Genomic DNA, 17,787 nt, shown 5'->3' with positions numbered 1-17,787 from the left:
TAAAAAACAACAACAACAACAACAAACAAATGAACCTTCCAATAGTCCAGATTTTTGCTTTTTATTTTGTGAAGACTTCTATGTGATTGAGTTTCTTCTGACCTTACCTGTTTCTGAAGTTCACTAAATGTGGCCTGCATGCCTTACTTTACATGCTTTTCTCTCCAAAATCAGTCCAGCAGTGAGGTTTTTAATATGATTAATTCTTACGTTCTGAGGCTGGACTCATTAATGTCAAACATGTGGCGTAGGGAAGGTTTTCACTGACATCTCATATTTTTAGTTGGCCAGCCAATTGTTCCAACATACTCTAGGTGCCCAATTTTAATCATACAAGCTTTTGTTTCATTTCTGTCCGTTTTGTGAATCAATCAGTCAATAAAATCTCAGCTTTCTCTTTCCGTTAGTCTCGTTCAGTTTGATCCTTAGTCTTGGTATTTTCTGATCTGTGACACCAATTTTGTTTGGTTGTTTTGTTTCAACTTTTTGTATTTCTTTTATCATTCTTTGTCTGGAGTCTTCCAGAACGCATGTTTTTTCTGTGGGTTGCAAATATATGCAGAGCTCTTGTTCTCTCCTTTTTGGTTTCCCTTCTGCCCTGCTTTATCTGTGATGTACATTTGTGCTCTTGGTATTATGGATGTCTTTGAGGAACAGCCAGCTTTCCTAAGCTTGCCTCTTGAGGTACGCCCTGCCATTTCCTTTAGCAGATTAAAGCCTGCTCATTTGAAATATCTCATTACTGAAATAATCACTTTTAATTTACCAATTGTACAGCCTTTACCTTTGCAGAAACATAATGAATAATATAATTTGCTCCATGCCAATCAAATTTGGATCCCATGTGCCAGAAATGTAGGGTTTAACTCATAGACTCTATTCATAGAGGTTCTCTGAAATATACAACTTTTTGAAAATAAAAATAACATGTTTTGAAGATTTACCTTGCCATATTCTTATGTTATCAGGGAAGGACTTCAGCTATTTTGTAACTGTATAATACTCTGAAATGTGATGGGAAACTGATTTTTTTGCAAGCAGTTCTGCTATGCTCATATCCAGAGTTGGAATTTATCAATCAGTCGAGACCCTGCCCAGCCAGACTAGCTAAATGAAACTGTAGCCAAGGATAATCGAAAATGGAAGACAAAATTAAAAATAAAACGGCGGCAGACGATCCAAAATATCTACTTGGTTTTGCAGCAGCGGCCATTAAAGAAAGGCTGTCCATACAGCATGGCTGTCTATGGGGAATAAGAAATAGAAAATTATGAGCTGGTGTATAGGAATAGAAAAGAAAGGAATTGTGTAGCACTCATGATTTGGCTAGGGGGATTTGAGAGAAAGAGCCAACTAAAGTTTTGGCTAGACTAATTGGATTCTTCAGCTACAAGCAAGACTGCCATAAACAATTATTATCAAGATTTCCCCAGTGCCTATGTGCCATCTGAAACTGTCTGCCTGGAATCGTTGGGGAAAATGTAGCAAATGGACAAGAAAGCTACTCATAAAATTAAGTGGCCTTGATTCCAATCCATGTGAATACCGGAACATGTGACATTTTGGTTAAAAAAATAAATAAATAAAAGTGTCAGTCATGTCTGATGTTGTTAGTTAAACATCACACATGGCTCGCTACTAAAAATTAAAAAAAAAAAAAGTAGGTTTCAAACTGTATAAAAATATGGAGCGAAGACCAAAGTAAGGCCAACCAACATCCAGTTAAAAGCTGGTTTGCTTTTGTTAATATATGGTAATATTAACCAATTGTACTGTTTTTACTTGATGGTTCAGAAAAATATTCCATTTTATTAAACAAGAGAAAACTCGTATTCCAAAGGGGAAGCTGAAGAGAATCGGGATGGAAAAAGGCATGTGCTCTTTCTCTCGCTATTGCTTTCATTTTATCTTTATTTAAAGGGCTTGGGATCATATTTACTTTTATTAAAACTTACCCAGAGCATTCACAACAGTGGGCAACCAATAAATATTTGATGAATGTTTGTGAGAGAGAGAATGAACGTGCCGGGACATAGATCCAAGAGGACAGAGAAGTGAGGGGCAGTAAGAGAGAAGAGGTGACTGAGCAGGGAAGTAATTGAGAACACAGATAAGAAGGGGAAGACTTGAATCAGAGTGACAGAAAATAATAGTAAATGTTTCCATGCTGGATTCTAAGTTGGCTGTTGTAGACACAGGGTTTGTCTCTGTCTCGTGCAATACTTTGTCAGATACTGTCATGCTTTTAATTACTTACTTTCCAATTTGAAAGACAGAACTATTTCTGTGGGTTACCGTCAGCTCTTCAAAGAGTCGGTGTTTCCATATAGGGCATCTTTTCAGGTAGTTTCTATGTTGTTTTAGTAACAGTTCTGTCTAGGTCCAGTGGGCCATCTGTGTATCTGATTTGGATATGATTCCTTAGAGTATTGCTTCTTCCTAACACCTCCTGTCCCCTTCCTTCCTCCCTTCCTCCCTTCCCTTTTTATTTCTCTCTTTTTAATATTGTTTCCTATGCCTACCACCACAACGCTCATATATCAAAAACAGGCATCAGCGAATACTTCTCATTCTTCATAGGGATAAACCAAATAGTAGTAATGAAATTAAATACAGTTTGCCACTTCCCTTTACTCTCTTTGGATTAGTTTTCAGAGAAACAGTGTCTTACTTATGCATTCACTCAAGTACACTTCAATGCCCATGATTTTCAAAGCACTTCATTAGGCGTCATGGAAAAAAATTAACGTAACACAGACATCGACACCCCCCTCCAAAAACTTTTTTAGCCAGAGCCGAATAACTCTACTAGTAAACAGAAAGTAAGACCCAACATAATGATTAATGAGTCAAACAATAACTTTAATAAAATCAAATTTCACAAAATACTGTGTAGCAATTTATATCCTATCATTTAAATAAAATAATAATAAAATGGCAATAAGAATAGTTACTATAAATTTAGTATTTACTCTGTTAAATATTTCTGCACATAATCCTTAAATCTTGTGATTTAGGTGTTATTTTCCTTAATTCGTAGGAGAAGAAACTACATAGCTGTGAAGTTCCTTAGGACATGAAAACTTTGGAATTCGGATTTAGGTTTCAAATAACAAAGCCTGTTCTCATAAGCACTTAAAATATTCTGTGGAAGTTTACAAAAGAGAAAATTGATTTGTGTGCTGAAAGGACAGGGGGAGGGAGAAGTGACATTTCAGCTAAACCTTGAAGGGCAGGGAGGAGTTAAATAAGCGATATGAATGTGAAAAAATTAAACAAGTATTTTCCTTATCTTAGTTATATGATGAAGCCACTCAGTGGTATGAATAGGCAAGAAAAGGTCATAATGACATTGATAACATGGGAGACAGATAGTTAGCACTCGGAAGGCATAATGACTTCTGAAAATGATATGCAGGACAGATCAGAATCATTCAGGAAAATGCAGGGCCAATTTCAGAAGAGATGTTTCTTGCAGAATTTCTCTCCTCTCTCAGCAGGCATTCCTGCTCAAAGCAATTTGACTCATTCTGTTTTGTTCTTCCTTTGGGATTAATGTCCTTTCAAAAGCACAAAATAATCTCTACAATTTAAGGCCAACAGGCCCATGAATTTAAAAGGACTCACTCCAGTTCTCGTGTCTGTGATCAGAACCCCTTTGCAAGTTTCTTTTTAAAGTCAGTAGTTCTTTCATTTTCCACAGATCTTTCTGGGTTTACACTGATCATGTCAACCCACAGGCTTTCCACTCTCTGAGACACGTCAATGAGGAAGAATAGCTATAAGGAAGCTGCATGTTCTCAAGGTGTTCAGTGACATCTGAGATGTGAGGGGGGTCTCAACAGAACGTCTTAACTATGTCAACAGTCACTGTTGCAGAAAGCCAAACCCTGGAAGTCCCCTACTTACTGAGAAGCAGGTACAGATCTCCAGTTGTCCTCGTAACCAGGGCAAGCTTTGGCAGAAAAGTCAAATGGCCCTTCTTAACCCTCTCACCGGATTCTAACCCAGAGAAGGCTGAACGGTTCACCAAATGGCTTGGTATAAGGACACCCATGAGTGTGATTTCACTACCCATCTTCCCATGCTTGCAAAGCATTTCCATGTATCTTTGAACCTGACTGATAATAGTAGAGTTTAGGATGCCCTAATGTCATTGTGTTTAGGTCATTTTGAGTATCATGTTGGGGGGAGCAAACTTTGACCAAGTGGATGAGATACCATCGTGTCGTGCTGGAAGGGTAAGGAGGCCTACTAGATACATGATTGATTGGTAACTATGTCTTGAGTACTAGAAAAGAAAGCAGTATCATGGATTTGTATCCTTGGCTTATGGGGACAATGGATAGAATATGATCTTTACCAAGAGCAGGAATATTGAAATCAATCAATCTCTGTTTGTCTTCCTACTCTGAATTAGCTGCTACAGAGTACTTAATTTCATACAGCCTCAGTTTCACTACTACAAATATTAAATTATTGAATTAACAGATTGTGAAAATTAAAATCCTACCTGTGTATAAAGCACTGAAAAATTGAGAGTGGTTATTATTATTATTTTAATATTTATTATTGTTTGAAATTGAATAATTCACTGTATGTAGGCCACCACAAACCAGCAGAGTACAATTAAATTACTGGTATATTTTTTCCTAATTGCGAAATTAAATATTTCTCTTCAAAATTCATTTAGGCCTATGCTATCTGGATATTCACATTCTCGTTCTTCTAGTAAGAAGACGAGCTTCTAGTAAATCCGTGGTCAAAGAAAAATCAGAGAAAATTTCTTTGATGCCATACCTACATCTGTCGGTTCTGGCTTGAGCCTGAGTTGACTCAAACCAATAGGTATTGGTAGCACAAATCAAGATGTGTATGTACCTCAAGGCAAGTGAGTAACTATGTATTTTAGGCTGCAGTTCACAGGAAGGGGAGACGTTGATCATGGCGGCCAGAAAAAACCTGTGGTGTTCTCCTCTTTACTTTGGTCTCCGTTCTTGGACTTTTGGTCAGTGCCTGGTATTCTCTGAGCTCAAGGCCACTCCAGCAGACCCTCTCAAACTGACCCTTTAACGCCCATCATCTTTACCAACATGGCTCCCAGAAGTAACAGCTCCCACTGGTTATTTGTTTCCCCTTCATTTTAGTTTTGTTTTAGTCCTCGTATTTAACTGCAGTATTTTTATGATGTCTTTTATGTATCACAATACAGAGGTCCCTTTTCATTATGTGTTGCATTTTGATGATGGCTCCATAACCTTGGTATGATGACTTTCTCCTCCCTGAGGCTATAAGCAATTTCTGGGTTTTGTTTTGTTTTGTTTTTTTCTGGATTTGTAAATCCTGTTTCTGCTCCTTCCTGGCTATTTGAATGTGAAAACAGGTCCTTTACTCAGAGGCAATTTCTGTTTCCATCAATACCTTTATCAGATTGGTGAGAATCACAACGTGGTAGGTTTTGAGAGGAAGAACCGTGTACTATAATCAAAGAATATGGGCTCTGGAATCAGACATCTCTGGTTTCTACTACTTCTCGGCTGTACCACTTAAGGTGGTTTATCTTCAGTAAATGGATCCCACTAAGCCTCTGTTTCTTCACCTGTATAATGAGAACAAGGATGTCTTCATTGTTTACAAAAATAATGTATAGAAAAAAGAACCTAGAATATAATAAATGCTAAGATAACAGGACTTCTTATAAAAATTTTTTAAAAAATGGCTATGTGTATCTTCCCACTTGCAGTCACTGATAAGTATTTTATTTCTCTTCCATTTTAAAGCCAGTCATTTTCAGGATACCATAATTACTGCAATTCCATTAGTAACTGATTTTACATCTTTTCCAAGAACTAAATGTTTCAGAATTAAAAGAAAATATAAAGTTAGGTTTGTTTTAAGCAAAACCTGCCAGAAGAAACAATCCCATTGAGGCCGAGACTAAACAGAGCACATGTCAGCTCCACAGGGAATGTTCTTGAGGAAACTGAAATAAGAATTTCTTTTTGCTATTACAGGGTTTGTAAGAATGTTCACCAAAGCAATGGAAACCAGAACTCACAGTTCTAAACCTTAGAAGCTAATGGATACTACGAATGGAGTGTGCTAAGTGTAGGCTCCTTAAGACGGCCAAAATGTGATCATCGCTGTTTCTAATATATTTTAATTAGGTGATGGTGACAGTGACATAGTCTCTTCCGTGGTTATTTCTAAATGTTACCCAATGCTAACTCCAGTCGCATTTCCTAGGAATTTTGCATCATGACTATTATGAAAGAAAATTCAATTGAAATGTGTGTGTGTGTGTGGGGGGGGGGATCACAGTGAAACGTTGAATGAAAACATTCACAATCAAGTGAATGCTCTAGGAGATACTACTCTTAGGTTCAATAGAATTAATTAGGATGGATGTAAATCTAACTTCGTCTTTGCTCTTCTGGACTGTGTAGATCGTGTGAAAAGGAGAACTAAACCCATAACAGGTTAATTCAAACAGAAAAAGTGGGGGATATCTTTGGGTAAATGTATCTGGTTGGTTCATTCAGATGACTGTAACAGAACAGACTGGGTGGCTTATAATCAACAGACGTTTATTCCTCACAGTTCTGGAAGCCGGGAAGTCCGAGATCAAAGCGCAGATGGGTTCAGTATCTGACAAGGCCTACTTTTTGATTCTAAGGCGTCTCCCACACACCTGGAAGGGGCGGGGATCTTTCTGGGGCCTCTTTCATAAAGATACTAATGCCATTCTTGAGGGCTCCACCCTCAGGACCGAATCGCTGCCCAAAGGTCCACCTCTAAATATCATCAGGTTGGGAGCTGGGTTTCTAATTTATGGTGGGCACAAACGTTCAGTCTATTGGATTATGGTATCCGGTAGACTCAGTATATGCATAATATGCAATATACTGGATTATAAGCACCAGTGGAGCACGAAACTGAAATTGCTTCTTCAGTAATCCAGTGTCTTACAAATGAGTCCCTCTCAGGATACACTGATTTGAGTTGCCTTGGCAAAGTTTAATTGAAATCAGTTTTTTGTGTATAGAATTTGTTTTTCTCTGTTATACATCATCAAAAGAAATGGCAATATCTGAATAAAATGTGGCTATAGTGGCTTAGGCTGTGGGAACAGAATTTTTGGTGTCAAAATTTGGCCTCACATGTTACTAAGGCTGTGACCTTGAGCAATTGTCTTAGCCTCATCATTATTCTTTTTTTTTTTTTTAATTCACAAGGCTATGAAAGGACAAAAGGGGATACACTGTGTAGAGTACTCAGCACAGTGCCCCAGGTGTAGGAGGTGAAATGTAATTGCTTTTAGGTTGATGGAGGAAAGGGGAGTTGTTTAAAAGATAGAAAAAATTCACACTTAAAAAATGAAATCCATGGTTAAGCAACTTAGGTAGAGAAAAAATGCTAATGAAATTAGGTTATAAACAGATTAGAGCATTTTAGGCTTGGACCATGAATTTAGTTTTTTTAAAGAAAAAAATCAACAATGGAAGTTTAATTGGACTAAAAACATACGATAAAATGTTCCTGACCTTTTATCAAAAATCACCAATAAACTCTGTTTAGTTCCCATTTCTGTTCTAGTTTTTCCAGGAAGTTGCTGGTGAGTTTGCCTCTGGGCAGGTGCGTTCTCTGCCTTCTGTCGAGCAATTTCGCCAGTCCTACTCCGTCTTCCTCAATGGGCTAAAGATGGTCGAGGCTCAGGCTTAGACCCAGCCTCTTCTACACTTTCCTAAGGAAATCTTTTCCATGTCCATGACTTAATTTCCTACCTGACGACTCCAGTGCTTGCTCAGAGTGAAATCCACTCAAAACCTGCTTCTAAGCAATAGTCCCTCTTATCCAATGGCTACTTTCCCACTTCTGCTTCAGGCTCATTATGGCAAAAACTTCCTCAAGTCAACTTAATAGCTTCACCATCTGCATAGTAAAAACACTACTTAAGATAAATGAAGGTGGTGTGCAATTCTTATTTAACTCATTTTTTCAAATGTTTACTTATTTTTGAGAGAGGGAGAGAGAGAGAGAGAGAGAGAGGGAGAGAGAGAGGAAGTGCATGCACACACAGGCACGTGGAGAGCAGGGGAAGGGCAGAGACAGGGAGACAGGGTATCCCAAGCAGCCTCCATGCTGTCAATGCAGAGCCTGATGTGGGACTCGAACTCACAAACTGTGAGCTTGTGACCTGAGCCGAAACCAAGAGTCACACACTTAACCAACTGAGCCACCCCGGCACCTCTTATTTAACTCATTTTAATGCTACTGGGAGAACATACTAAACCGTTTAAGCTCAGGAGATGTTTCATTAATACCACATTGACCACCTATGCACATTGGCTAGAGCTGGGACATGTTACATATAAACGTAACACAATTATGCCATGTGGGAAAAAAAACAAAAACAAAGGGAAAAAACAAAAACAGGAGGGAAGATATTTATCAGGCTTTGGAGGAACACATGCCCAGCACCATTGGCATAGCAAATTTCATGCAGGCAAGTCCCAGTTGAAAGTCACAGATCGTGGAAAAGCAATGCCAAGTAACAAGACTTCAGCATCATTTTTTTTCCCTCTCTAGAGTGAGATGACTAAAGCCTAGACATTATGAGCAAAATTACCCTGAGAGACAGATGTAGCTAGGCAGGTTTAACTGCCTACATTAGCTGGATTTCCACACTTGGCTATTAGTGAAACTGCATTGTGAGACACTTTGTTTCATGAAATAAAAGCTTTGTGATAGCACTCTCAAAGATTATCAGATATTAATAAACATTCATTTGCCCCAGGACTGACCCTTTTTGCATCCTCGGTTTGAAGATGTGGTATCATTTTTATCCAAAGCACTCATTATTCATTACTATTGATTTCAGCATTAAACATTTTTTTAAATTAGGTTTCCCTTTGAGTACTATCATCATTGATCACACATGAAGATTCATATTGGCCGTTGTCTTCTCCAGGAGTGGACAAGTAATCCTTTCTGGTATGATTGCAACAGTGTCTGCCTTCTGACAGTGCCCACATTTGGCTCTTGGAAAGTTCTCCCTAATTGCAGAAGGAGAAGAAACGAGGACAAAGCAAGACTTTCTCTCTTATCAGCAATGCATTCTGAAACAGACTATACCAGGCAACTTATCTGTAAGTTACTCATCACTCAAAAATGTCGGCATTTCACTGTAGCTGTAATGCCAATAGAACCTTCTGTGATAATAGAAATGCTTTCTAATTGCCATATACAACATGGTAGCCTCTATCCTCATGTGACTATTGAGCATTTAGATGTGGCTAGTGTGACTGAGAAAACTGAATTTTTAATTTTACTAATTTTTAATTTAAAGTAGCCACACAGGGAGCACTGGGTGGCTCAGTCAGTTGAGCGTCTGATTCTTGATTTCAGCTCAGGTCATGATCTCAGTCATAGGATCAAGCCCCACATCTGGCTCAGTGCTGAGCATGGATCCTGCTTAGGATTCTCTCTCTCTCTCTCTCTCTCTCTCTGTCTCTCTCTGTCTCTCTTTCTCTCTGCCCTTCTCCCCACTTGCATGCTCTTTCTCTCTCTCTCTCTCTCTCAAAATAAATATTTTAAAAATAAAAACATAACATAGCCATATACCCTAATGACTACCAAGTTGGACAGCTTGGTACCAGAGCATCTTTATTATTACTTATAATTTATTTTGTGAAATTAAATGTTGGGAAATTCCTTGTGAGGAATTGGTACTGAATTGAGAGGAATTTTTCAGGCAAAATCTTTTGACTTCTTGGGAGGAGGTACTTGTCCTGAGTTATGCACCCTTTGACAGAGGGGCTGAAATACAGGGTTAAAAGTCTAAATCTCCTAACTCTGGCATTCCTAACAAAATCTTCTCTAGTGTTTCCCAGGCACCAGAAATTGTCATGAAAGTTAGTTAAATAAATGTGAGATTCAACTTTTCTTTTTTTTTTTTTATTTTTTTTAAATATTTATTTATTTTTGAGACAGAGGGAGAGCGTGAACAGGGGAGGGTCAGAGAGAGAGGGAGACACAGAATCTGAAACAGGCTCCAGGCTCTGAGCCATCAGCACAGAGCCCGACGCGGGGCTCGAACCCACGGATCGCGAGATCATGACCTGAGCCGAAGTCTGCCACTTAACTGACTGAGCCACCCAGGCACCCCTCAACTTTTCTTCTAGTGAAGACTTGACTCATGATATTGGCAATGAGATAATAAATTTGTCTTTTTTTTTTTTTTTTTTTAATTTTTGTCATGGTGTTCACTGACAGTGACAGAGAAAACAATGTTAGCTAGTCCTTTGTAGGTTCCTTCCAAGACGAGTTTTGAGGTGACTTACTGGGATACTTAAATACCACACTTAAGATGAGTAAATGAAGAATTTGATAAAGGGAAAATACAGCTTGCTCACATGTGTTTTCTGTCATGGTTAAAGATGGAGTTCTGACCACTGACTTGGGCTCATGTTTCTGAATCGGTGTTTCCAGAATGATGCTCCAGTTGCCCTGACTCATACCCCCATTCTCACCTCATTCCTCTCTGTGGTCAATCAAGAACAGGATGTGAGCTGAGAGCCACCATCCTGTGTTGGCTTAGTGCTACCACTTGCCTTGTGGATCTGAACTTGCTTTTAACATTTGAATTGACCTGCCGAGGACAAGTCACTTTAGGCCAATGAGGACCTTCATCCTGAGGGAGAAAGTGCTGGGTCAACTTTCCAAAACCTAGTAGGTAAATCAACAGTGTAAACAGGGAGGAAATGAAGGCAATAAAAGAACAATTGTGACCAAATCACACTAAATTCATATTTTATTTCAAAATAAGTTTCTAGTTTTATCATTCACTTGGGAACCATATTTAAACAAAGATCAAAACTGAGTGGGAGTTGGGATCACTGTGTAAGGAAACATAGTAAACATACAGTTTTCTAGCCAGAAAGTTGAAAAATCATCACAACATTGTATTACCCAGCCAACAACCTTGAGTATTTGAGAGGCAGTAACACAAAGGAATACAACAAACACATATTTATTTTTCTGATTTGGCAAGTAGATGTTAAAGAATGCAAACTTGAGGGCTTTTGAAACACATTTGATATGATATGCATGGCCTTCTGGATTCTTTCTCAAATACAGGGCAGTGCCAGGATGTTCCCATGGTAGATAAATATCTGTGATAAATACTGAATATTCCCTTATCATAGCCTTTACAAGGAATGTAAATCAAAGGCTTGATTTTTTTTTTTGAGTAGCAATAAAAAATTCAAGATTTCTCATTTTAATGCATTACGTCCAGTTGCTAAGGAGCTGGCTTGCCTTATATGGCAAAACTGACTTTGTAGAGTGTTTTTGTTGTTGTTGTTGTTGTTATTTTGTTTGTTTTTGTGGTTGTTTTAACTTAAAAGCTGTTTGCATCAGTGCTTTGAAAATTGTTCAGGTCCCTACTACTCACAACAAATTCCATTTCTTACCCGTGTGACTTTAGGTAAGATACTTTGCTTCCTGGAGCTTTGGCTTTTGAGTTTGTAAATTGAGTATTCATTTTATTCTTTTTTTTTTTTTTCAACGTTTATTTTTGGGACAGAGAGAGACAGAGCATGAATGGGGGAGGGGCAGAGAGAGAGGGAGACACAGAATCGGAAACAGGCTCCAGGCTCTGAGCCATCAGCCCAGAGCCCGACGCGGGGCTCGAACTCACGGACCGCGAGATCGTGACCTGGCTGAAGTCGGACGCTTAACCGACTGCGCCACCCAGGCGCCCCTATTCTTTTTTTTATATTGTTATTTTTTTAGGTTTTTATTTAAAATCCAGTTAGTTAACATACAGTGTAATGCTAGTTTCAGGTGTACAATTTAGTGATTCAACACTTCATTCAACACCTGGTGCTCATCACAAGTGCTTCCTTAATCCCCGTCATCTGTTTAACCCATTCCCCCCACCCACCTCCCCTCTGGTAAACATCAGTTTGTTGTTGGGCATTTTAAAGGAATTAAGGGAGAGCCAAGCTAGTCCATGCAATTACTCAATAGATTTATAAAATGTAGCTATTATATTCTCTACATTGCTCACTCCCGCCCACCTGGCTGGCAGATTTCACTAACCACAGCACTCCATGGCCAGTGTTTTGTGTCAAATCAAATTTTACCTTTATGCCCACAATCCATCATTTGTGTTTCAGTTCATGTTCTTGGGATCAGATGTAAATTTCTTGCCTACGGTCACATAGACCCCAGAATTCCTAGTGCACCTTTCCATTCCCTCCTGCGATGGATGGAATAGTGTTTCATGGGTATGAAAGTAGTTGCTTCGCAAGTAACTACTTAGGACTTGGTATTATATAAAATGCTCTTGATGTTTCCCTGTTAGGTATGAATATTCTGAGTGGTTTAGTAGTTTAATCATAGGTCACTATTGAAATATATATATATATATATATATATATATATATATACACACACACATATACATATACATATATATACACATATATACTATAGTTAAGTGTGTATATATATATATACACATACATATAATTATGTATTTAATACAAAAATTAATATTCATATATTTAATAAAAGTATATAATTAAATTTGTATATATACATACATATGTATGTGTGTGTATATACACATATATATAATAAGGAAATAAGGAAATAGATACTATAGAAATTATTTGTCCCATCAGGAAATCAGTTCTGAAGCCTACACTATTTTGAATATTTAATAGCATCAGCCCTTGATTATTTTGAACTTTGGTTTTATCATTTGGAGAAATGAAAGATTAACTAGTAGGTTAAGCTGTCACGCAGAACATCTGTGATTGATAAACCCTGAATGGATTAAATGCAGAAGTTCAAGGTTAAAGTGTTATATTACAGAAAGAACACTGAGCACTCTGATGGAGCATTTCAGAATATTGATTGACAAAGTATCCTCTTTGTGAAGACTTTCTTTCTGCAGGGATCAAAATAAACAAAGTGAAGGATAGGAACATGCTTTTAAAATTGTCTTGATTGACTGCTTTCAGAGACCCCGGTTTGTGTCTTCAAGAACTTGGAAAGTGCCTTTGCAATTTATTAGGTTCATTAAAACATATATGCCTCACCCAGTGAGCACCAATATCAGGCAGGCATTGTGCTAGGCACTGTATATATGTTGTCTCTAATATGATAAGCTTCAAGTAGCAACCAGTGTCTTAGAATTCCTCTGTTTCTGTATGAATTATTAAAACAGACATTTCCAAATTTATATTTTCATTTGATTTTCAAAAATGCAAACATTTGAGGTGCACATCTGTTACTCTGCCACATAATCTTTATTAAAAATACTCTGATTGGGATGCAAGCTGATGCGGCCACTCTGGAAAACAGTATGGAGGTTCCTCAAAAAACTAAAAATAGAACTACCTACGACCCAGCAATTGCACTACTAGGCATTTATCCACAGGATACAGGTGTGCTGTTTCTAAGGGACACATGCACCCACCCCCATGTTTATAGCAGCACTATCAACAATAGCCACAGTATGGAAAGAGCCCAAATGTCCATCGATGAATGAATGGATAAAGAAAATGGGGTATATTTATACAATGGAGTATGACTCGGCAATCAAAAAGAATGAAATCTTGCCATTTGCAACTACATGGATGGAACTGGAGGGTATTATGCTAAGTGAAATTAATCAGAGAAAGACAAATATCATATGACTTCACTCATATGAGGACTTTAAGAGACAAAACAGATGAACATAAGGGAAGCGAAACAAAAATAATATAAAAACAGGGAGGGGCATAACAGAAGAGACTCATAAATATGGAGAACAAACTGAGGGTTACTGGAGGGGTTGTGGGAGGGGCGATGGGCTAAATGGGCAAGGAGCACTAAGGAATCTACTCCTGAAATCATTGTGGCACTATATGCTAACTAATTTGGGTGTAAATTTTAAAAAATTAAAAATTAAAAAAAATAAAAGAACTCGAACGTTTCAGTTAAAAAATACTCTATTAACAAATAGGTTACTTCAGTATTTTTTCAAATTCACAAGTTTGTACTTTTGTAAATATACAACTGTCTTGTGAATAGACCAAAGTGATATTTAGTGTTTGCTCTATAGTTCAATTCTAAAATCTAAATATAAACTAACAGAAATAAATATACAAAAGGCACAGAGGAAATTTTGTGAGCTTTAATGATTATCTTATTTACTTAATACCTTAATGTCTAACATTTGATACTCAATGATTGTTTTTAATTTTTTGACTTTAATGGTATATTAGAAATTTGGTATATAGAGAGATTAACTGCTCTGAATTCAGAATAATTTGTTAAGTTTAATTTGTTAAGCCTGTGTATGTTAAAATTTCCTAGGCTTTGATATATATGTTACTAGACATATATACACAGTTTCAAATAAAAAAGGCATGAACTTAACATTTTTTCAGTCTCTACTCATGGAGGTTTCAAAATGCTTTCCTCAAATTAAGAGTACCAATATTTCCAGAAGTGTGACATTCCAAGGAATGAAGTGACACTGTTGGTAAACAGTAACAACAAAGCTACTCTTTTTTTTTTTTTTTTAAGTATATTTATTTTGAGATGGAGGGAGAGAGCACACTCAAGAGAGAGAGGGAGGGGCAGAGAGAGAGAGGGAGAGAGAAAAATCCCAAATGGATTTTTTCAGCATTGGGCTTGAACCCATGAACCTTGAAATCATGACCTGAGCCAAAACCAAGAGTCAGACACTTAACCAACTGGGCCATCCAGGGGCCCCACGAAGCTACTCTTTTTAACGTATAGAAATACCTACAAATTCATTAGGTATTTTAATGCTTACTATTGTTAAGACAATTTCATAATAAGGAAAATAATAATAAACATATATTTGTATCCTAAATGCAATAATTTCTATTAAAAAAATGAAGACATGAAATCGCTATCTTCTCAAGGAGAATATTTTAATCTGCTTTACAAATGAAATACGTTTTATTTGCTGATTTTGATTTTGCAATATTGCAAATAATATTCTTGCTGCTGAGCCTGTACAGATTGGTACAAGGAAATATTTCAGGACTTAACCAAATTTTAAAAGTAGAAATGTTAGTCACAGGGGTGCCTGGGTGGCTCAGTCGGTTAAGCATCTGACCTCGGCTCAGGTCATGATCTCACGGTCCATGAGTTCGAGCCCTCCATCGGGCTCTGTGCCGATAGCTCGGAGCCTGGAGCCTGCTTCAGATTCTGTGTCTCCCTCTCTCTCTGACCCTCCCTCATTCATGCTCTGTCTCTCTCTGTCTCAAAAATAAATAAACATTAAAAAAAAATGTTAGTCACAGATCATTTTTAAGAGGTATCTTCAATTTTGTTCCTCAATATCAACACTATAGATTTAGAAACATGAATCTATTTTAGAATAAAGCAAGTCAACATTTCACTTAGACTCATGAATAGTTATGCCCTGCTGTCCAAGTTCTTCTGGAAGTGGACTCTGAGACTTTATTGGGGAACATCTTCTGTGAGCAATGAGGCATGCAGGATTGGGCAGTGGGAAAAGTTGAACTGTGATGCAGTCACAACAGAGGCCTCCTTCTATCCTAGATCATATGAGGAGGTCTGGAACTGAAATCAGAACTTCAGAGTTGTCTTGTCTTGAGGCAAAAGGGAGAAGGCCTGACGTCTGTTTTAATCAGTCCTTGCACTCTGGAGGAGTTTGAGCTTGGGTGAGGCAGCACCCTCCGCGCCCAAGGCGATGCATGTAAAGAATCTCAGGTGTGAGTCCTCAGCTCCCAGCGCTCCCAGCTCTCCCAGGAGCTGGGGAAGGGGGTGTGGAGGCACACCACAGCATCCACTACACCTGTGTTTGCATAGCCAATAGCCACAAGTATGCAGTGACATGTCCTCTGCTTTCCAACCGTCGTATTGGTTTATTAAAACAGGTAGGAAGATATGGACTTAAATAGTTTGCCTAGGTTCCCTACATGTTATGACTCTTCCTTGATATTTTGTATCCCCTACTAAGGAAAATCCAGTGGCAACATTAAGAGAAGGTCTTGAATCATTCCTCTTAAGTGTAAATGAAATACGCATCTTGGGGGAAGAGAGGTAGGAATTAACTTACCAAGCAATCAACCAACTATGTCCCTCTGACTGTGCTGGATAAAATAAATAAGCTTCAGCTGTCTCTTTAACCTTTTTGGATATCCTGAACTAGAGGGGGACTTATAATGAAATAATTACAAAATATGTTCCTGCTGAATTGCATTCTTGTAATTATAAGAATGGAATGTTTTGATGGAAGCTACGTTAACAGCTAAGGAGTTTTCCAACTTATTTTTTTTCCCTCTATGATATTATGTTAGTCCTTACCTAATTTCTGATATTTTTAAGCGCAAGCACGGTGATGGATGTAGATGAATACCTTTTGCAAAGCATGATGTGTCACTCAGATAATAATCACATGAAGTTATTTATTAAAGCTCACTACCATTTGTGGACTTGTTAAACCATGTCACTGATATCCACCAAGGCATATTTTACTTTGAGTTTTCTGAAGAGGTGCTGACCAAAAATTTATTTTGGTTCTTTAACTTTTTATTGAAAGAGAAATTCTTAGCAATACTACACTCAAGACAGACCTATCACCAAAGTTTTATGGATGCTCTAAGAAAGTTTAGACACCCGCACTCAGAATACTAACAGGTGGACAAGAAAACAAGTTTATGTTGTGCTTTGGTGACTGTAGACTTGTTATTTTTTTGCTTTTATCTGTGTTTGTTTCAACATCTGCCCTCTATTTTCTGGCTTGTACTACTTTTTATTTTAATTGGTTTGCTGATTCAAACTTGCTGTGTTTGGCCTTGCTGTTGTTAAGCAATATTTTAAGAGGGAAGTGAAAAAGAGTGGGAAAAATACTGGTTTTGTTAATTTGGCTCCAGCTGGTTTTATACCTGGAAACAGGAGAGTAAATGGTTTTTCGGAATGGTTAATTAAATCTTGTGCTGATGGCTTCTGTTGTAGGTATTAAGTCACCTGCCTTGTTATTAAGTCATCCACTGGTCTAGTAGGGTTAGATTTGCCATCAGGGAATCATTTTTAGAATGTTTACTTTGTGTTCAGTAACTGATTGAGGACAGAATGATGCTCGGCATCCAGCTGACCAGAGAGTTGATTGTGAGATTAAAAAAAAAATTTTTTTTTTCTATTTTATGTTTATTTGTGTTTGAGACAGAGAGAGAGACAGAGCATGAGCAGGGTGGGGCGGAGAGAGAGGGAGACACAGAATCCGAAGCAGGCTCAAGGCTCTGAGCTGTCAGCACAGAGCCCGATGTGGGGCTTGAACTCACGAACTGTGAGATCGATCATGACCTGAGCTGAAGTTGGGGCTTAATGGACTGAGCCACCCAGGCGCCCCGATTGTGAGATTTTTAAAGGTTATTCCTATGGGTCTCACTCTACTTTGTTTTGAAAACAAAATGGCAGGCAAGAAAGTGGTGCACACATGGGCCTCTCTTGCTTGTCTCATCTGTCTCTTAGAGTTCTTTTCCGTGAGAAAGGAAAACTCCCACTGTATTTTGTTTTCCTAATGCTTCTTGGATTTTCACCAGCAGGTTTTTACAGTCTGTTGCTTGCCTCTCAGATTAGAAGAATGCTGGCATATTTTAACGGTTTCCTAGGATTCAAACAGCCTTTAATTAACAGCAAATTGATGTTTTGGAATGTTACCAAAATATGGGAGACTGAACACTGGGATGTGCTTCTTTCCTTCCAGCTTCTGAGTGCACGGAGTCC

The 17,787-nt window shown here is 38.0% G+C and overlaps 1 protein-coding gene across 6 annotated transcripts in view; it reads left to right on the top strand.

The window, feature by feature from the left end:
• The window catches only part of ZNF385D (zinc finger protein 385D), an 896,556-nt gene that overhangs the window by 654,334 nt on the left and 224,435 nt on the right, over positions 1–17,787 (top strand). Inside the window, exon 1 of one of the 6 annotated variants that reach the window (XM_045436285.1) lies at positions 16,573–16,577. The exons of the other annotated variants lie outside the window; for them this stretch is intronic. The gene's annotated coding sequence lies outside the window, so the exon portion shown is untranslated. Of the gene's footprint in view, positions 1–16,572; positions 16,578–17,787 lie in introns of those variants that run through there. 6 annotated transcript variants of the gene reach the window in all.

Source organism: Leopardus geoffroyi, chromosome C2, assembly GCF_018350155.1.
Source record: "Leopardus geoffroyi isolate Oge1 chromosome C2, O.geoffroyi_Oge1_pat1.0, whole genome shotgun sequence".
Taxonomy (NCBI): Eukaryota; Metazoa; Chordata; class Mammalia; order Carnivora; family Felidae; genus Leopardus; species Leopardus geoffroyi.
Note: the sequence above shows the minus strand (reverse complement) of the source record. Positions and strands in the feature narration are given on the sequence as shown.